This window comes from Paramormyrops kingsleyae, chromosome 10, assembly GCF_048594095.1.
Source record: "Paramormyrops kingsleyae isolate MSU_618 chromosome 10, PKINGS_0.4, whole genome shotgun sequence".
Lineage (NCBI taxonomy): Eukaryota > Metazoa > Chordata > Actinopteri > Osteoglossiformes > Mormyridae > Paramormyrops > Paramormyrops kingsleyae.
The window spans coordinates 8,361,405-8,383,669 of record NC_132806.1 but is presented as its reverse complement, the minus strand read 5'-3'; the positions used below and the strand labels follow the sequence as shown (position 1 = coordinate 8,383,669).

At 44.2% G+C, this 22,265-nt stretch overlaps 1 long non-coding RNA gene across 1 annotated transcript; it reads left to right on the top strand.

Annotated features, from left to right (window-relative positions):
* The first annotated feature begins 12,711 nt into the window (after positions 1–12,711).
* Positions 12,712–19,226, top strand: LOC140593268 (uncharacterized). The gene is made up of 2 exons (XR_011993521.1): positions 12,712–13,367; positions 13,598–19,226. It is a non-coding gene; the product is annotated as an uncharacterized lncRNA (long non-coding RNA).
* The last annotated feature ends 3,039 nt before the right edge of the window (positions 19,227–22,265 follow it).

Genomic DNA, 22,265 nt, shown 5'->3' with positions numbered 1-22,265 from the left:
TACACAGTTGTACACACACAACATGTAGTGGAATGTAACCCTGGTCACTCTGAGCAGCTGTGCATGATAAGAGAGTAACAAAATATAGAAAAAAATAAGAAAAATAATATGATAAAAAATATATGAAATGTTCAGCTGTACATAATCTATACATAAGTGATAGGTAAGAGGTATTTTGCTGTGCAATGTGCAAGAGGCCTGAGGTATGTGCCAATGATTTGGACAGTGTGAAGCAGCACTTAGAGGCATTGAGTATTGTCCTGATTTAGGAGCATTATGACCTGGGGGAAAAAGCTCCTCTTTAACCTTTCCGTTCTGGGATGCATTTCCAAAGACCATAGTGGAGCAACACTGTTGTAAAGTTGCGTAGTTTGAACTACAGTTCTTGAGCTGTAGTTAGAAGCTTAGTCCCGGGTAAATACATCAGCGATGGTGGAAAATGCAGTCTAATAAGCGTATAGTCACCGTGTAAGTAAGAAATTTAATAATCTTTCATAACTAATAGGGAATAATTTAGCTCTACAATCACATATAATGTGAAGTTGTCTGAAAATGTAGTTTGAAACGTAATTGTTGTGTGGGTCTCTGGTCATAAGTACGGTAACTGTCGGTAGTGAGCAATAGGGACACCTTGCTGGGTGATGCGGGAAGAATCCTCTGTGTGACCCATCTGTACGTTGACGTCGAAATTCAACTCACCAGTGGCACTTGCACTCTCATCTAGCACATATTGTATGTTCTAGTCACTCTTTGGCTTCTTCTCATGTTTAGAAACATGTGTGAACAGTTTTGAGTCATTGTGTTTAAATGATGACTACTGTATGGTGGCTGTGCTGAACTTCTGCAGCCTGTGTTTTCTATTTTGCATCAAAGTTCACCACAGTGCAAAATGTGTTTTGATGAATGGGAATGTGTTTAGAGTTTTGCTCAAATCTGCAAATTGTGTTTAAAGTTTCACCAGAAGAGTGATTGATTCAATAAATGAGTTTTGGCAATTGGAAGTTTTGTTCCAAGAATGAGGTTTAGTCTTTTAGCAATTCAGAAAAACTGTAACAGAAACATAAGGCAAGGTAAACTTTAACTTACCAAAGCTCCTTGGGGCGGTCAAACCAGATGTGTCCAGTTTATACAGATACTGCACAGTTAGGGGTAAAAGGCTGTTATGGGCAGGGTTAATCAATTGTACAGTTGTGCTTAAAATGGGGTATAAAATCCTTCAAATACTACAAAAGTTATGTAAGAGAACTTTTGTTTTTTGTCTTGTAAACAGGTATACCTACTCTTACAGTTTTAGACTTAACAGGTTTTAAAGAATTTTATATTATATTATATTATATTATATTAACATGACTATAGCGAATGTCTGTCAGCCCCTTTTGACAGAAGGGCCTTTTAGCTATGTTTTCACAGAATCTGAGCCGGAAAAGTCAGATTGCTATGCCAAGAGTACAACTAATTTGAGATAATACAAAAAACAGTGTGTGTGAAGTCATTTGAAGACTGAATTGTGTTACAGTGGACAAAAAAACCACAACAGCACAATAAAGGGCAAGTGACTCAGGCAAAGTCAGTCAGAAGGGTGTGTGAACATGTTTGGCAAACTGGGTGATAAGTATAATGATGAATGCCTGCTCACCAGTAAGTTCATGCTTATTTCCTTACAGTATCTCTTGAGGAGGCCTGCCAATGGTGTGGACAGTTTCAAAATAAAGATGGTGACTGGGTGAGGAAATTACTGTAGTCATTTGATAGATGGGAAAATATGGCTACTTGTCCTATACTGTATGTTGTTAATCCCACTGTAGATACTCTGTGATGGATGCCAGAGGTGGCAACACCGTGTCTGTACTGGCATGACCAAGAGCCAATTCAAACACATAACAAATGTTAAATGGTATTGCACAGCTTGTGAAGAGGAGTCTTCTTTATAAAAACGCAGCCACACTACAGTGGTATGCAAAAGTCTGCAACCACTTGTTAATTTAGCATTTATTCCAACTTTTGACCTTTTACTTTTAACTCCTTCGTTGAGCCAATGCATTTATTTGAAAACAGTGTTACAGGGGACACAGTAATAAAAATCAAGTTTTTATTCTAGCTTGGCTTTACTTTTCTGAGTTTGTTTGTTAAAGTTCCCATGTCAGTCGTCTTTTTGAGTAATTTGCGTAATGTATTTCTCTCGCCAAAGTTGCAAAATAAATGAGTAATACTATATAGTAGAACAGACATGCGTCAAGCTTTCTTCATGTTCCTGTAGGTGGCCTTGAAAAAGGACTTTTTGTGTCTCAGTGATGGCTCAGTATCTGGTGGGCCACACTTTGTTCTTCATCACCTGCCTGCACCATGTTGGCATTGAGTGAACCAGTTTGATGAGGTGATCATGGCTGATAACATGATTCCAGGCTGCATTGAGTGACTCAGTCAACTCATGTTTTGATTTTGGATGTCTCTTGGAAATCTCCAAAGCCACCTTGTGCCACAAGTTCTCAATCGGATTCAGATCGGGAGATTGGGCAAGCCAGTCAATTGATCGATGTTGTTCTGATGCTTCCAGTTGATCACCTGTTTGGAGCAATGGCACGGTGCATTGTCAGCTTGGAACAGGAACCAGCTTGTAAACAGCTGCTGCACTGATGGCACCATACACTTTTGCAGTACTGGGATGTACTTGGTCCCACTGACCATGCCGTCAACGATGTGCAGACGTCCGACGCCACTGGCAGCTATGCAGCCCCAGACCATGACCTTCAAAGGATGCTTCACAGTGAGGTTGAGGCACTCAGGCTTGAACTCCTCTCCAGGAAACCTCCTCACATAGGTGTCGGCCTGGCTACCAAACAGGCAGAAAGTGCTTTCATCGCCGGAAAGCACCTTTTCCCACCGTTTCACATGTCTAGCGTGAGTTCTTCCGTGTCCAGTCAATCCGGTTGCACCTTTGGACATCAGTCATCAGTGGCTTGTTGCGTGCCTTGCAACCCTGCAGACCAAACTGCGGGAACCGGCAACAAACTGTTGATGAGGTGACACTGACATGACACGGTGAGGTTAACTTGTGACTTCTCAATGGAATGCGTCAAAGTGCATGATCCTAGCATGATTTTGATGCATGTGGATGACCAGACTGAGGTGTGTCTGCCAACAAACTCGCTTTCTTCTCATGTACAATCTTTACAAGTGCTCTGTGACTGCAACCGACTTTGTTAGTAATCTGGCAGCATGAAAATCCATGAAAATTTGTTGTTCCAAGGAATATTTCTTAAATAATAGTTTATTTTCATTTGTAATTCTTCATTCTGCCAATGCATATTTATTTGTTTAATAAATTGTGTTGTTCAGAAATCTACAAAAAGTAATTTGAGAACATGGCAATTCACTACTTTCCATGGTTCAAGGGCCCATAAACATGCACTTATCTAGTTGAAGCTGGATTTGAACCAGCAACCTCTGGATTACAAGGCCACATACTTAGACTACTGAGCTATACACTTACACTGAACTAGCTTAAGTTGTAACTTTTCAAGTGGAATGAATTGCAATGTACCTGACTGTAATACTCATTAAGGTCAGTTTATTTACAGTTCCTACTTTCAAGAGCCAGCCAGCCAGTCTAATTAATTTTTAAGTATTTCTCCTATAATATGTAATACACGTTTAAGTTAATTTCCAGGTAAGCATTTCAGGCAAGGCAGTGCTCATTGACACAGATTATAAAGTTTGTTTCACTCTGCAGCTCCTGGACCTGCCCACTCTCCTGAAGACCAATAGCTCTGATATATATTTGCATAGCATGACAGGGTACTGCCTTTGTTTTAACCTTTCACCATGATTTAAGCCAGCAATATTCCAATTGCTGACACAGATCCCTAGCCTAAAAGCTATTACTCTGGGCCAACAAATGGTTAACAATATATGGAAGAGACTTATATCTGTGGCATTCCATTTTCAGTTGCGGTGGGTTTCTAAATTTGGGCTTCCAAAAATCAAGCCTAAAAAAAATTTAAATATTAAATGAGCAAATTGATTTGATTTGTCCTTCTATCCCACCTTGTGCTCTAAAAGCAATGAGGCTGCCATACATAATATCTGCTCTATGGAAATACACTCCCATAGCCACTAGGGGAGCTCTCACCTTCTTTCACAATTGTGTTGTGCAGTCTAACAAATGGCCCTTAAGCCATGAACAGTAGTGAATGTAGTGAATTACTATGTTCTCACATTACTTTTTGTAGTTTTGTGAACAACACAATTTATTAAACAAATAAATATGCATTGGCAGAATGAAGAATTACAAATGAAAATAAACTATTATTTAAGAAATATTCCTTGGAACAACAAATTTTCATGGATTTTCATGCTGCCAGATTACTAACAAAGTCGGCTGCAGTCACAGAGCACTTGTAAAGATTCTACAAAAGAAGAAAGTGAGTTTGGTGGCAGACACGCCTCGGTCTGGTCATCCACAAGCATGACAATCATGCTAGGATCATGCACTTTGACGCATTCCATTGAGCAATCGCAAGTTGACCTCACCTCAGCTACTGCGTGAGTGGTCAGACAGCTGCCATGTCAGTGTCACCTCATCAACAGTTTTGTCGCCGGTGCCCGCAGTTTGGTCTGTGGGGATGCAAGGCACGCAACAAGCCACTGATGACTGATGTCCAAAGGTGCAACCGGGTTGACTGGACACGGAAGAACTCACGCTGGACATGTGAAAGGTCCATGTGAAAAGGTGCTTTTCAGCGATGAAAGCACTTTCTACCTGTTTGGTAGCCAGGCAGACATCTATGTGAGGAGGTTTCCTGGAGAGGAGTTCAAGCCTGAGTGCCTCAACCTCACTGTGAAGCATCCTTTGAAGGTCATGGTCTGGGGCTGCATGGCTGCCAGTGGCGTCGGACGTCTGCACATCGTTGACGGCATGGTCAGTGGGACCAAGTACATCACAGTACTGCAAAAGTGTATGGTGCCGTCAGTGCAGCAGCTGTTTAAAGGCCGGTTCCTGTTCCAAGATGACAATGCACCGTGCCATTGCTCCAAACAGGTGATCAACTGGAAGCGTCAGAACAACATCGATCAATTGAGTGGCTTGCCCAATCTCCCGATCTGAATCCGATTGAGAACTTGTGGCACAAGGTGGCTTTGGAGATATCCAAGAGACATCCAAAATCAAAACATGAGTTGATTGAGTCACTCAATGCAGCCTGGAATCATGTTATCAGCCATGATCACCTCATCAAACTGGTTCACTCAATGCCGACACGGTGCAGGCAGGTGATGAAGAACAAAGTGTGACCCACCAGATACTGAGCCATCACTGAGACACAAAAAGTCCTTTTTCAAGGCCACCTACACGAACATGAAGAACAACTGTGTACGTGACGAATAAACCTTTTGAATCTTGAATCTTCAATCTTGAATTTTCGTAAAGTACAAATTCCGACCTTCCTGGCAATATATAACATGTGCTGGGGCCTCACTTCTATGTGCCACTTCTGTGGACTTTTAGTTGAAGATTATTTATGCCAGCTTCCCCATGGTTACAGTGTAGAGGGCGAAATGCACATTTAGAAATCCTGCCCTGGGAACTTCCATGCATTTCCGTATAGTTGGTACAGTATCCTTTTTAACAGCCACTGTCAGTTAAATACTAGCAGCGTCACAGCCAGGGAAACCAGCAATTTACTTGACACTGTGGGATACACGCTAAACACGCGCCAACTCTCACACAACTGGTATGACAACAACAAATTTATTTTTGTATAGCACATTATCACAACATGACATCGTCTCAAAGCACTTTACAGCATCCCCACCCAAAGCCCCCAGTGAGTAAGCCATAGGCGACAGTGGCAAGGAAAAACTCCCAAGAACAGGGTGTCCGCGCGGTAGTAAATTAAATCAGACAAAATTAAGGCTCTTGAAAGGTATTAAAAGGTAGTAAATGGAATTTGACTTGGTAGTAAATTTTTCATCATCCACCTCAATATATTATGAGTTTCCCATTTGTCTACGTGTTTTAACTTCATCTAATTAAAAAATATATAATATACATGCTAACAGGACCTGAGTCGGAATTAATAGCCTATCAGAGTGATGCTGACACCATTTCTCCGCCTTTTACCTCAGTTGTGCCAGGGTGATTTAACGTGTTGATATTAGGAGAGCCTCTAAAATTAGCTAGTAGGCACTTGGCGGTGAAATGGGGAAATGTAAGTTTTCTAAAAGTTGGCTTGATAACCCATCATTTAAAGACTGCCTTAAGCCGGTCATGGTGAATGAATGGAAAGCTTTCTGCAGTATATGCAAAAAAAACTCTAAATCTAACCTGGAATGACGTTTCCGCGATCAAATCTCACCGACAATCCGCCAGTCATCAACGGCGGATTTGCGTGCGGGGAAGCAGTTCCCTATTTCGTTGTTCGGTGACGCTACACCAGGGTTCCCCAAACTTTTTTCTGTGTGGGCCACATAATTTTTTCCTGCTTTAATGGGGGGCCGGGTTGGTTTATAGCAGAAGATTACACGAGTGACTACTAGTATTATTGTGGAGATTTTATTATGATTTTAACCCTCTGGGGTCTGAGGCCTCTCAGGCACCTTCGGGGTAGTCTGACATGCCTTGACATTTTAAAATATTTCACCTATCTAAAAAACATTTATCCCAAAGCGTTACATGTGCTTTTATTCAGCAACAACTCAGCATCAATAATCTGAGACCACTTAGAATGTTATTATTCTGTTTTTTTTTTAATTAACTTTAAACATATACTTTTCAAAAACCTATTTCAGACATGCTGAGAAATTGTAAAAAATCACATTATAAACATTTCTAGCCAAGACTTTTCAGCTCTGAAGCTTATAGACACAGGGGTTGGCTACACATAGGTGTAAGAGACATTCTGAAATTTTATGTGGTTTGACTACTAAAGTGTTAGAACTTTGGAGTGTTACGTGCCGTAAGTTTTGGTTACGTGCCGTAAGGGATATGTGCCGTAAGTTTCGGGTACGTGCCGTAAGTGTTACGTGCCGTAAGTTCAGGAGGATGCCTGCAGGTCCTTCGGACGTCCTGCCCACTCGCCGATTGGTCGCCCGCCCCCTCGACTCCGCCCTCAGGACCTGACCCCGCCTCCCTTGCCCTCGGAGCCGTTTCCGGTTCGCCAGCTGAAGAGTTCGCCGCTTCGTCCCTTCGTCTGCCCGCTACTTGCTTCTCGCCTGCTAGCTCGCTCTCTGTTCGCTTTTGCTTTGTTTGATTGATCGTGTATGACTGTTTTGCCCTTGACTTCCGATTCTCGCCTCGCCCTTATTTGTACTTTCGCCTTGGTCTCTGATTGCTTGATTGGTTTTGGACTTTCGCCTGTGTTTCGACTTCGCCTCTCGGTTTTCCCTTTTGATACCTTTGCCTCGGCTTGGTGTTTCGTGTTTCACTAGGTGTGTAGGGAGTGTCTGCCTTTTTGTTTATTCGTTAACGTGGGGATTATTGTTTGTTTGGTCAGGGAGATAGATTTAGGCATTGTTGTTTCGTTTCACCATTTTCTTTGTGTTCACTTAGATAGCTCAGCTTGGGTTACTCGGTAGATGTGCTTTTGTTTGTTTCTTTGGCCTCTGTCACTCCTGACGTTCGTTACACCTAGTGTTTGTACTGTGTTTGTGAAAAAACTATAAAAAATACTATAAAAAAAGACTCCCTCTGTGTCTCGTGTTCCCTTCTCCTAGCCCTAGTTGTCCTGTCCTCCCCAATCCCTCCTTCCCTTTCACTTTGTTGCGGTCCAACCCTAGACTGGATCGTAACAAAATTGGGGGCTCGTCCTTTCCTTCTTTCCCTTTCGTGCTTGTCTGGCGGATTTTTTTTGTGTGGGGGGGTGTTGTGATAATTGCAGTAATCGTGATGGCCCAATTCGACCTTGTTGCGTTCACCCTTTACCCCACACTCGAACAATTTGATGTGTGCCGCAAGGATGATCTGCTACAGATAGCAGACTTCTTTAACATTTTGGTCCCCGCTGAGGCTTCCAAGCGGGTCGTTAAGCAATTTTTGCTCGATGAATTGGTTCAGCAAGGTATACTGCCTGAGTTGGGTGGATCCCCTAGTGTTGCTGCCACCCCGGTTCGGATGTCTGCTGTAGCGGAGGCCAGCAGCGACGATCCAGGGAGTGGACACCGCATGGATCTTGGAGATCCCCGCTCAACCAGGGAGGACCTACTGCTGACAATTAAGTTACGGGAGTTAGAGCTTGAGATTAAGAGACAGGAGTACCAGGCTCAGCTACTCCATGTCCGGGCTATGGAGATGGAGGCTGAGAAGGAGCTGAAGTTACGTCGGATGAGCATGGGCGACCAAAAACCAATGCCTCTTCCACGTAAGGTACCCACACCAGGTACACCTCCACCCGCAGCTCGCTCCGCCCGAGACCAGGCTGACGCCCAAGACGCTCCTAGACCCCGTCCCCGGTCTCCCTTGAGCTCGCCTGTCTCCCCGGAAATTGGTAGATCGAGCTTTGATGTGAGCCGACACATCGGTCTTGTTCCTGTGTTTCGGGAAAATGAGGTAGACGCTTACTTTTCCATTTTTGAGCGCATTGCTATGACATTGAACTGGCCCAAACACCTTTGGTCATTGTTACTGCAATGTAAGCTTGTGGGTAAGGCGCAGGAGGTTTGTTCGGCTCTTGCGTTAGAGCAGAGCCTTGATTACGACATTGTGAAGGCTACTGTGCTTCGCGCTTATGAGTTAGTGCCGGAAGCTTATCGGCAGAACTTTCGAAATCTTCCCAAATCCGCCAGCCAAACATACGTGGAGTTCGCACGCGAGAAAGCCATCTTGTTTGATAAGTGGTGCGGCGCTAGTGGTGTGTTTACCTTCGACCAGCTTAAGGAACTGGTCCTGTTAGAAGAATTTAAGAACTGTGTTCCTGATCGAGTGGTAGTGTACTTGAATGAGCAAAAGGTCACTTCGCTAACTGAAGCTGCCACCCTCGCTGACGAGTTCGTTTTGACCCACAAAACTGTGTTTGCTCCGATTCCTTTGCCTCGTAAAACTCGTCCGATTGTAACCTCCCCTTCGCAAGCGTCTCCACCACCCGTGGAGAAACGCGAGTGCTTTTACTGCCACGAGGTGGGCCATATTATATCTGTTTGTCCTGTGTTAAAGCGCAAGGAAGCTCGTACAGCAGCTAGAAAAGTGAATGTTGCTGCCTGCCCCAACAGTTCTTCGCCCTCGTCCTCTCGTATTGACGCTGCTTTCGAACCATTTGTATTTACTGGTTCGGTTTCGCTCAGTGTGACTGATGCTAGGCACCCTGTGACCATCCTGCGGGATACGGGAGCCGCTCAGTCCTTCTTGGTGGAAGGAGTTATTCCCCTATGTGATGAAACGTACTGTGGTACGGATGTGTTGGTGCAGGGAATCGATTTGTGTGTGGCTGAAGTTCCCCTGCACACCGTTTATTTGTGTACTCCTGATTTCTCGGGATACGTGCGAGTAGCTGTCCAGCCCCAGTTACCTGTCCCAGGCATTACGTTTATTCTTGGGAATGACATAGCGGGGAAGAGAATCATTCCTCTACCCGAAGTCGTTCTGGACCCTGTGCTGTGTGAAAATGATGTAGCGGTGGAACACCCGACGGTGTTTCCTGCGTGTGTGCTTACTCGTGCACAGCGGCGCCAGCTCGCTGACATAGACCTCGAGGACACGTTCATGTCCGTGCCAGTGTTGGATAAACCTTCGAAGGTTGAGTCTGTGACCCCGGATCCTAATAACTCTGTTACCTCCCCTGAAGTTCCGTTCTGTTTGTTTTCTTATGTTTATTTTGTGGTTTTTGTTGTTTTTTGTTTGGGATATGTGTATTTTGGTGACCCGTGTGGGTTCACTCTTGTGTGGGGGGGTGTTACGTGCCGTAAGTTTTGGTTACGTGCCGTAAGGGATATGTGCCGTAAGTTTCGGAGGATGCCTGCAGGTCCTTCGGACGTCCTGCCCACTCGCCGATTGGTCGCCCGCCCCCTCGACTCCGCCCTCAGGACCTGACCCCGCCTCCCTTGCCCTCGGAGCCGTTTCCGGTTCGCCAGCTGAAGAGTTCGCCGCTTCGTCCCTTCGTCTGCCCGCTACTTGCTTCTCGCCTGCTAGCTCGCTCTCTGTTCGCTTTTGCTTTGTTTGATTGATCGTGTATGACTGTTTTGCCCTTGACTTCCGATTCTCGCCTCGCCCTTATTTGTACTTTCGCCTTGGTCTCTGATTGCTTGATTGGTTTTGGACTTTCGCCTGTGTTTCGACTTCGCCTCTCGGTTTTCCCTTTTGATACCTTTGCCTCGGCTTGGTGTTTCGTGTTTCACTAGGTGTGTAGGGAGTGTCTGCCTTTTTGTTTATTCGTTAACGTGGGGATTATTGTTTGTTTGGTCAGGGAGATAGATTTAGGCATTGTTGTTTCGTTTCACCATTTTCTTTGTGTTCACTTAGATAGCTCAGCTTGGGTTACTCGGTAGATGTGCTTTTGTTTGTTTCTTTGGCCTCTGTCACTCCTGACGTTCGTTACACCTAGTGTTTGTACTGTGTTTGTGAAAAAACTATAAAAAATACTATAAAAAAAGACTCCCTCTGTGTCTCGTGTTCCCTTCTCCTAGCCCTAGTTGTCCTGTCCTCCCCAATCCCTCCTTCCCTTTCACTTTGTTGCGGTCCAACCCTAGACTGGATCGTAACAGGAGTGACACTCTTTTTCTCAAACTCAGTGCTCAGCTTGCACAATGAATATTGATGAAATAGGCGTCCCCACACCTGTAGTAGTTTGCATACTGTCAATGGCCCATCAGTCTGGAATGTCACTGCACCCCACACCCATCACTTTGGAAAGGCAGTTTGAAACGCAAGAAAAATAGCAACAATAAAATCCTTTCCACAGTTAATTGGTAGATGGAATGAAAAATGAAAAACTGTGAGCAGTCGCCAGGGGCGTAGCACCAAATTCTGGTTCCATTTGTGCCAAAAATATGCATCATGCATGTTGTCCTGATGTGTCGTCTGACTGTTGTGAAGGACAAAAAAAGCTTTTTCCTGGCACACCTTCCAAATAATCTGTTAGCACAAAGGGGGGTGGGGCGTCTGATAGTTTTTTAGAGACGTGGTAACCTTAAGATTTTACTTGATCTTGTAATTCACCAACAGTCATCCTTGGGGATTTTTTGCCTCTCTTACAATCCTCCTCACTGTAAGTGGGGAAAAACAATCTTGGGTCCTCTTCCAGGGGGCTTCCAGTTGTTGTCCACTTTTTTATTATTGCCATAACAGTAGAAATGGGCATTTTAAGGCAAGTAGCTATTTTTTAATACACAATCCCTGACTTATGAAGGTCAACACACATCTCCCACATTTGGTTTGTATGTTGATGGATGATTAAGGGAATTTGGGCTCTGTGTCACCTCATGTTCGTATCCCTGTTAACCAGGAAGTCATGGATTACAGCTTGAAGGTTCCTCTTCACTCCACTCAACTCAAAGATGTGCAAATTAAAGGGGAAACATGCTTCAGTTACATTGTGTTCACTATCATTTCCAGGGGTGCCAATAATCGTGGCACATGTGTTTTGTTAAAGATAATTATTTCTTGATGAAGGGGTTTTTCCTTGGAATAAATTAATGTTAATGATTTTCTAATTTTTTCAGTGTGACATGAAGCTGCTTCACCAAAAGGTGGATATTTTCTAACCCTTTTTACAAATCTTTACAAGGGCTGCCAATAATTGTGGAGGGCGCTATAAACGGGTCCAACTAGGCTCATACTGACCAGTTAAATGTGGTCAGTCAGTCATAGGACAGTGTGTCTATCAGGCAGGTAATAGGAAGATGGGCTATTTTTGCACTTTAAGCTACTAACAATGAAAATACGCTCCTAAATCACAATATCCATGTTGTTTTGAAAACAAAGTCATTTGAAAATCTGAAAAGGCATTAGATCAACATATCTAGTTATCTGAAATTGGCTTTATTCGGGATATTACAAATTATGAACAAAAGCGGACAATGCAAACAAATAAAAGAATATGCATGACAGAATTAAAGCTAGAATGTTTTTGCAGCGGTGGGTTTAGTTTATGTATTATGTATTATGTGTAAACAGCATAAATGCTACTTGTACGTATACAGTTATAACTGTAACTGCACGTAAAAACAGCAAAGTATAATTGCTTACTTTCCGTGGAAACAGTCTTGAATTTATGGTCTAGCGGAGAACATCCTGTAATTCTGTTCAGGCATGCACTCGAAATCAGAGTGTGTTATTCTGATCGGTATAATATAATCTCAGAACACCGGTACTAATTAAGAAATGTAATACATACCGAACAGCTTTCAAAAACGCGGTACCACAGTCCCTTTTCTATATCGGTATCCCATGCAGCGGGATTTACATTTACAACTCAAAGATAATTAGTAAAATATAGAAGTAACTTCTTATACGTGCAGCATGAATGAATTAAAATCACTGCGCTGCATACTTAATAAATCTATGTGTGTCGATCGTCGTGGTCAAAACGACTCCAAATAAGTCACAAAATAAGGGCATTAATCAGGAATTTCTTTCTGCTGTGCGACTGCGCAAACCTTCCTGTTTGGGGGGCAATCGTGCTCAGTCACGGTAAAATGTAAACGGATAAATTGTGAATTAATCTAACTTCAGGTTCTTGAATTGTAGGAGGCTTGTCTGGCATAACCTTGTTCAGCATACCGATATCAATATGTATCGGTATCGCTGTACGATTCATCTTATAAAATTCCATTCTTATTATTATTATATACAACTACTATAATTATTGTTATGTTATTATTTAATTATGTTATCGCTGCGTTGCTTGGTTACATTAGACGTCTCGGCACGTGGGACGCTGCAAGTTTGAAACACGCAGCTTCACTTCCGTTTCTGGACCAAGATGGCGAGGTACGATAAATGTCTGCTCCCATTTTATTATGTTAATTATCTTACACTTTAGTATCTGTCAAATTTGCATGTATATTAAAATGTTTCTAAGTAAAATCAGTATATTTTAGTTGATATTAAACTTTTCCGCGTGTGCTTTCCTGCGCTTGAGTAAATTTTGCGCTTGACTGTGAGTAAAATCAGTATATTGCTATTAAATAAAGTGAATATTGTTCTGGGCTGCTGTGTTAATTACACTTAAATTTTATGTGCAAGTCGGCTAGTTTCCTGTGCCGCAAAGTCTAGTTGATATGTCCCTTTTCCGCGTACACTTTCCCGCGCTTTCATGTTGCGTTCGGCTTCGGATGCGGATGGTTGCGGTCGGTGCTGCCTACAGCAGTGATATTCCACCAGACCAGGAGAGGGCGGATGTGTTGCAACAAACACAAATAAAGGCAGTGTAGCGAAACGGGTAAACTTTGTCTGGTGACTGAAATCGGTATATTGCTATTAAATAAATTTAAATTGTCCCAGGCTTCTGTTTTGATTATTTTTAAATTTTATGTGAAAGATAGCTAGTTTCCTATGCAGTAATGCGATTGTTGATTGCAAAGGTGTGGGTCTGTGCAGACCTGTATTCTGTGTGTCTGGAGTGACTGACAGCTCCATTGCATTGCCTGTATGTTGTTTTTCCTCATTCAGAATCAGAAGAATGGCTAAAGCTGTCAGCTGGAGCGACGACCAGTACTGGGCGACTTGTGGCAAGTGGGGAGAGGTGATTGACTGGGGAGAAGAGGAAGAGCTGTGCTCCCCAGCAGAATCACCCTCTGACCAGGCTGACGGTTCCATCGTGTCACACACCCGAAAGCCAATTGCCAAGGCAGTTAGCTGGACGGATGATGTGTATTGGGCAGCCTGGGACAAGTGGGAGGAGATCATCTGCTGGGGCGATGGAGAAGAGTGCTTCCCAGTAACTGCACCCACCAACCAGCCTGGGAGGGATAAGAGGTTAGATGCACATGGGTTGGAGGCCTTTGTGCTAAATAAAAGGACAATCTCCATAAAGCCTGCAGACGACCACCAAGACAGGCTGAAGGTAGGAGCTGTACTTGTAGACCTCTGCCAGTTTGATCTTTATGATGTAAATCAAAGTAATGTTAATTTTGAAATAGTAGAAGTACAGATTGGAGAAGTGATATTGGAGGAGACTGCAGAGAGGGGTTTTGATTCAGCAGTTGAATTGGAAATTATGGATGTAGAGATAGAAGTTGTAGACAGTGAATTCCAGCTGAATGCTGTTAATTGGGACATTGCTGAAACTAAAGTGGATAAATTATCAGTGGAACACCTCAACGTAAATGATCCAGAAGCAGGCAGTGTGAAGGTGTCCACATCAATTGGCAATGCGGTGAAGGTGCCCCTGCAAACAGGGCATGGGAAACAGAAGAAAGGAAAGAACCGGCAAAATTAGAGCCCACTGCCAACCACGAGAGCCGGTGGCTGAAGCTGAACATCCTTCTCAGCCTCTTATTTGAATTTGCCCCATTGAACCATTCACATGCATACTTATAGCATCTCTAAAATACTTTAAATTGTAAACATGTTTCTTCTCTACATCCATTTATTTCTTATGTATTATGCAGTGTAAAGGGAATCTTACTAATAATAATGCTAACTAATAGTAATGTAACTGTTTTGCTTATGTTTGGAAGTCCTGGGTTAAGGATACCTAGCTTAGAACCAGAGTTTTTGTGTGCGTGCTTGCATGCTGGTGTGTGTGCGTACCTGCCTGTATGTATGCCTGTGTGTGTGTGTGCAAGTGTAACTGTGCATGCCTGTGTGCTTGCGTGCGTGCATCCCTGTCTGCGTGCGTGCCTGTGCGTGTGTGTGGGCCTGTGTGTGTCTGTGTGTGTGCGTTTGCCTGTGGTCTTGTGCATGGCTATGTACATGCGTGTGTCTGTACCTGTCTGTGTGCGTGCCTGCCTGCGTGCAATTGTGTGTGCGTGCATGCCTGTATGTGTCTGCATGCGTGCAAGTATGTGTCTGCATGCGTGCCTGTGTGTGTGTGTCTGCGTGCGTGTCTGTGTGTGTCTGCGTGCGTGCCTGTGTGTGCGTCCGTGCATGCTGGTGTGTGTGCGTACCTGCCTGTATGTATGCCTGTGTATGTGTCTGTGTGCAAGTGTAACTGTGCATGCCTGTCTGCGTGCATGTGTCTGCGTGCATGCCTGTGCGTGTGTGTGGGCCTGTGTGTGTGCGTTTGCCTGTGGTCTTGTGCATGGCTGTGTACATGCGTGTGTCTGTACCTGTCTGTGTGCGTGCCTGCCTGCGTGCAATTGTGTGTGCGTGCATGCCTGTGTGTGTCTGCGTGAGTGCCTGTGTATGTGTCTGTGTGCAAGTGTAACTGTGCATGCCTGTGTGCTTGCGTGCGTGCATCCCTGTCTGCGTGCGTGTATCCCTGTCTGCGTGCGTGTGTCCCTGTCTGCGTGCATGCCTGTGTGTGTCTGTGGGCCTGTGTGTGTCTGTGGGCCTGTGTGTGTGCGTTTGCCTGGGGTCTTGTGCATGGCGATGTACATGCGTGTGTCTGTACCTGTCTGTGTGCGTGCCTGCCTGCGTGTAATTGTGTGTGCGTGCATGCCTGTATGTGTCTGCATGCGTGCAAGTATGTGTCTGCATGCGTGCCTGTATGTATGCCTGTGTGTGTGTCTGTGTGCAAGTGTAACTGTGCATGCCTGTGTGCTGGCGTGCGTGCATCCCTGTCTGCGTGCATGCCTGTGCGTGTGTGTGGGCCTGTGTGTGTGCGCGTGCCAGTGTTCTTGTGTGCATGCCTATGTACATGCGTGTGTCCGTACCTGTGTGTGTGCGTGCCTGCCTGCGTGCAATTGTGCTTGCGTACGTGCCAGTATGTGTCTGCGTGCGTGCCTGTGTGTGTGTCCATGCATGCATGTGTGTGCGTGCCTGTGTGTGTCTGCGTGCGTGCCTGCTTGTGTGCATGCCTGTATGCGTGCATGCATCCCTGTCTGTGTGCATGCGTCCCTGACTGTGTATGTGCCTGTATGCATGCCTGTGTGCGTGCATGCGTGCCTGTCGGTGTACCTGTCTGTGTGCCTGTGTGTGTCTTCTCCGGAGAGTCGCCACCTTGTCGTGGTGGGGAGGCTTGCGTGTGCCAAAGATCCCGAGAGCGATACCGTCTGGAGCCACGCTCCTGGTAGGGTCACCCTTGGCGGTAAGGTTGAGGGGGAGGTGCCAGACAAAGCGCGACTCAAGAAAGACCTCAAGAGCGGAGCAGGCGGAGGATTGTGTCCAGGCATGCAGGTGGATCACAACAACGGCTGTGAAGGTGGAAGAAGGCTGCAGCAGAGATGGACCTTCAGCTGTCTTGGAGTCCATGCCGTTGATAATAGGTTTGTCTCTGTCAAGGACCGTGTGGTGGCTGTTTATGCCCCAGTCTCCCCACATTAAAAGAAGCCACGCACAGGCGTCCACCTGTTGGGATAAGGTTTGTGGTTCGAGAATTGGCCTCTTCAGACATCTGAAGATCCACAATAAGGACCCCCCAGGTGGACCATCCTACTCGATTCCGAGTGATCGCCGATGATGCCTGTGTGTCTCTGTGTGCATGCATGCCTGTATGCCTGCGTACTGTACGTGCGTGCCTGTGTGCATGAGTGCCTGCCTGTGTACGTGCGTACCTGTCTGCACCATTCACACCTATGGTCAACTTGGTAACTCCAGTTAATCTCAGTATGTTCCCAGAGGCGGGTGGCACGGTGCTGCAGTGCTTAGCACTGTCGCCTCACATCTCTGGGACCTGGGTTTGAGTTTCTGCCAGGGTTCCATGTGTGCAGTTTGCATATTCTCCCCGTGTCATCATGGGGTTTCCCCCCACAGTCCCAAAACATGCTGTGGGGAACTCAGGTTAGAGGGATGGTGGAGAGGGCAAATCAAACACTGAAACTGAAATTGGCCAAAATTTCAGAGACGACGGGCCTGCCCTGGGTCGATGCAGGAAGGCCGATGCGTGTTTTGTCTCCCTCACGATATGTTACACTGGAGACCGTGGATGGGGATTTGCTGACTTATCTGACAGGTCTGCGGTGAGCGACAGGTGCAGCCTGGGACCAGGTTCGTGCCAATTGGAGGAATGCGGACGGTAAGCCGTTACAAGCTGTGACACCGCTCGAACCTGGGAACTGGGTGTTAGTTCGTGACTTGAGAGGGAAGAGATGGATCACGTCGAGATGGAGGGGACCACACCAGGTCCTGATGGTGACCCCTCACGCAGTGAAAGTGGAGGGAATCGACGCCTGGGTCCATCGGGTCCACTGCAGACGCGTGTCCGACCCTGGTGGTTCCTTCGAGACTGGCCCCCGAGAGGGTCACAATTGTGTGGAATCTACGGGATTCCATACACCAATCATGATATGGCAGTCCTAAATCAAACATGCCCCGGCTCTGTCCGTCATGGCTGCTCTGCTGACTGCGTGCCTATTCACGGAGCAGACGGTCTCTTAGTCGAACTGAGCAATGGTTTGGCGTTTATTCCATCCCTTGGTGTAGCAGACCTTCAGACAGAGGTGGCTGCCCTGCAGACTGCAGTTGAAAAAGTGACCAGTCAGACACTTGACACTGTAAAGGCCGTTAAAGGTGAATTATCCACAGTGAAGCAGGTAGCTCTGCAAAACCGTGAGGCATTGGATCTCCTATTAGCTGAGAAAGGTGGTGTTTGTGCTATAGTGGGGAAAGAATGTTGCACGTACATCCCTGATTCCTCTCAGGCTGTGCAGGATCTAGAGGACGCAGTGCACAAACAGCTGTCTGAGATACATGAAGAGCATGGCCTGTTTGAGTACATCTGGGACAATTGGTTCTCCTCACTGATTCCGGGGTGATTAAACCATTAGTTTTTAGTATATTGCTTTTGCTTGTAGTGTTGCTACTAATCATATTGCTAGTTCTGTCTTTTCAGGCAAAACCTCTTACTGTATGTTCCTGCGGGCTCCCTCTTTTCCATACGTGGATGATCCTCCCATTCCTGCCTGGCTCTACGGGCCTCAGCCCCCGGTCGTCATCAATGTCACCAGCAACACCAACACCGCTGGTGACTCGTGTTCCATCCAACCGCCACCGGCCCGCTTCTACCCGTTGCGCTTTCGTCCGGAGGACTACTACACCGTGGACTCTGATTATTTGTGAACAGCGCGGATCTCGCGTGTTAGGGCTGCACGATTAACCTTTATCGCATCGATATTGAGGTTTTAACTCCCGCAATAACCTAACCTCAGGAGTGTGAGGTTTTTTCCCCCGCCTCTGACATTTGAGGACAAACCTATTAACCAATCAAAATGGTCGAATCTCGCGTTCCTGGCTTGCTGGCCAATTAGAAATGGCAATGGAAACAAGGTTGTATGCAGTGCACCGGCTTTCTGTCAGCAGCAAAGCAGCTAACACACAACGTGTACCTCGAATTGTGCCAATAGAAAAAGCTTGTAACTGCGCAGAAATGGCCGAAGGCACTTCTTCGGTGACGGGAGAGGAAGCGGGGGAGCACTTGGTTAACAAGAAGGGTGGTACTTCAGCTGTTTGGACTTATTTTGGATTCGCGAAGAACGACGTGGAGCAAAAGAGTGCTAAATGTAAAATATGTCGACGTGCCGTGGCCCGATCCAGAGGAAACACTACCAATCTATACCAGCATCTTAAAAATCACCACCGACAGCAATATGATGCATGCACAAAAAGTGTGGATGAAGACGAAGCCACGTGGTTAAGTTAATTTCCATTATGTCTTCATATTCTTTGGTATTTAGGTTCAGGTATTTAATAGTCACGAAGCATCAAACAATCTCATTACCTCAATCACTATGTATGTAGTTTATTTAACCCTCTGTGTCGTAAAAGTAACAACATATTTTATTCATAATTTTAGGTTTTATGCACTTAAAAGTATCGAAAGCGAAAATCGCAATCGCAATATTTGTCAGAAAAAATTAGGTTTTTTCTCAAAATCGTGCAGCCCTATCGCGTGTTCAAAAGCGGGGAGTGTAGAAGAAAAATTGGACATTGGTAGGCCCGGGAGGGGAGGCATATTGGGTCTGTTATGTCTTAGGCCTTAGGCAAGAAGAGATTGTTTTGAATAGTGCTCTACGTTTGAGCTCCATTTGTTGGTGTTTTGTGACCAATCAGGACTTAGAAGTCCTTATAGGGAATTGGGAGTTATGCTTTACCAACTGGTTGCTCTGTGTGCTCGGGGTACTTGGTACCGAGCGCCAGAGTGTGACGGGAGCGTTTGTTGGAATTGCTGGAATAAAAGAGATTTTCTTTACTCACCAAACTGAGAGGTCCAGACTTTTATTCTAGGTAACTCTCTGTGTTATCACACTGTAAAAAAATCTGTAAAATAAGTCAAAAGTCTGGCAGCAGGCATGTCAGACAGAACCTGTTAACGGTGAAAAATATTTTCAGAAAATATGGTTAAAATCTGTTAAAATACAGTAACTTTAACTGATAGGAACACAAATTTATACCATACTTCAACAGGTTTTGTAAGTTTTCTAACACATTAAGTAAGTTTAATAAAATTTTTCAAGGTTGAATGATTATCTGTGTAAAAATAAGTTTTTAAATCAATAAATATTTTTGTTAAAAAAAAGGAAAACTGTCAATTTTAATTAAATACCCTGTAAAACATTTAATTTAGCCTGTAATTTGAAGGTTTTTAAGCTATAACTAAACATAAACCTTGTCTGGTTTTGGAAGGACCAGTTATGTACCACATAAACTATCTTGCCACCTGGTGCATGTTGTCCTGATGTGTCGTCTGACTGTTGTGAAGGACAAAAAAAAAGCTTTTTCCTGGCACACCTTCCAAATAATCTGTTAGCACAAAGGGGGGGGGGGGTGTCTGATAGTTTTTTAGAGACGTGGTAACCTTAAGATTTTACTTGATCTTGTAATTCACCAACAGTCATCCTTGGGGATTTTTTGCCTCTCTTACAATCCTCCTCACTGTAAGTGGGGAAAAACAATCTTGGGTCCTCTTCCAGGGGGCTTCCAGTTGTTGTCCACTTTTTTATTATTGCCATAACAGTAGAAATGGGCATTTTAAGGCAAGTAGCTATTTTTTAATACACAATCCCTGACTTATGAAGGTCAACACACATCTCCCACATTTGGTTTGTATGTTGATGGATGATTAAGGGAATTTGGGCTCTGTGTCACCTCATGTTCGTATCCCTGTTAACCAGGAAGTCATGGATTACAGCTTGAAGGTTCCTCTTCACTCCACTCAACTCAAACATGTGCAAATTAAAGGGAAACATGCTTCAGTTACATTGTGTTCACTATCATTTCCAGGGGTGCCAATAATCGTGGCACATGTGTTTTGTTAAAGATAATTATTTCTTGATGAAGGGATTTTTCCTTGGAATAAATTAATGTTAATGATTTTCTCATTTTTTCAGTGTGACATGAAGCTGCTTCACCAAAAGGTGGATATTTTCTAACCCTTTTTACAAATCTTTACAAGGGCTGCCAATAATTGTGGAGGGCGCTATAAACGGGTCCAACTAGGCTCATACTGACCAGTTAAATGTGGTCAGTCAGTCATAGGACAGTGTGTCTATCAGGCAGGTAATAGGAAGATGGGCTATTTTTGCACTTTAAGCTACTAACAATGAAAATACGCTCCTAAATCACAATATCCATGTTGTTTTGAAAACAAAGTCATTTGAAAATCTGAAAAGGCATTAGATCAACATATCTAGTTATCTGAAATTGGCTTTATTCGGGATATTACAAATTATGAACAAAACCGGACAATGCAAACAAATAAAAGAATATGCATGACAGAATTAAAGCTAGAATGTTTTTGCAGCGGTGGGTTTAGTTTATGTATTAGCTCACATTTGAGAAACAGCATAAATGCTACTTGTACGTATACAGTTATAACTGTAACTGCACGTAAAAACAGCAAAGTATAATTGCTTACTTTCCGTGGAAACAGTCTGTTGAATTTATGGGCTAGCGGAGAACATCCTGTAATTCTGTTCAGGCATGCACTCGAAATCAGAGTGTGTTATTCTGATCGGTATAATATAATCTCAGAACACCGGTACTAATTAAGAAATGTAATACATACCGAACAGCATTCAAAAACGCGGTACCACACTCCCTTTTCTATATCGGTATCCCATGCAGCGGGATCGATTTACATTTACAACTCAAAGATAATTAGTAAAATATAGAAGTAACTTCTTATACGTGCAGCATGAATGAATTAAAATCACTGCGCTGCATACTTAATAAATCTATGTGTGTCGATCGTCGTGGTCAAAACGACTCCAAATAAGTCACAAAATAAGGGCATTAATCAGGAATTTCTTTCTGCTGTGCGACTGCGCAAACCTTCCTGTTTGGGGGGGCAATCGTGCTCAGTCACGGTAAAATGTAAACGGATAAATTGTGAATTAATCTAACTTCAGGTTCTTGAATTGTAGGAGGCTTGTCCGGCATAACCTTGTTCAGCATACCGATATCAATATGTATCGGTATCGCTGTACGATTCATCTTATAAAATTCCATTCTTATTATTATTATATACAACTACTATAATTATTGTTATGTTATTATTTAATTATGTTATCGCTGCGTTGCTTGGTTACATTAGACGTCTCGGCACGTGGGACGCTGCAAGTTTGAAACACGCAGCTTCACTTCCGTTTCTGGACCAAGATGGCGAGGTACGATAAATGTCTGCTCCCATTTTATTATGTTAATTATCTTACACTTTAGTATCTGTCAAATTTGCATGTATATTAAAATGTTTCTAAGTAAAATCAGTATATTTTAGTTGATATTAAACTTTTCCGCGTGTGCTTTCCTGCGCTTGAGTAAATTTTGCGCTTGACTGTGAGTAAAATCAGTATATTGCTATTAAATAAAGTGAATATTGTTCTGGGCTGCTGTGTTAATTACACTTAAATTTTATGTGCAAGTCGGCTAGTTTCCTGTGCCGCAAAGTCTAGTTGATATGTCCCTTTTCCGCGTACACTTTCCCGCGCTTTCATGTTGCGTTCGGCTTCGGATGCGGATGGTTGCGGTCGGTGCTGCCTACAGCAGTGATATTCCACCAGACCAGGAGAGGGCGGATGTGTTGCAACAAACACTAATAAAGGCAGTGTAGCGAAACGGGTAAACTTTGTCTGGTGACTGAAATCGGTACATTGCTATTAAATAAAATTTAAATTGTCCCAGCCTTCTGTTTTGATTATTTTTAAATTTTATGTGAAAGACAGCTAGTTTCCTATGCAGTAATGCGGTTGTTGATTGCAAAGGTGTGGGTCTGTGCAGACCAGTATTCTGTGTGTCTGGA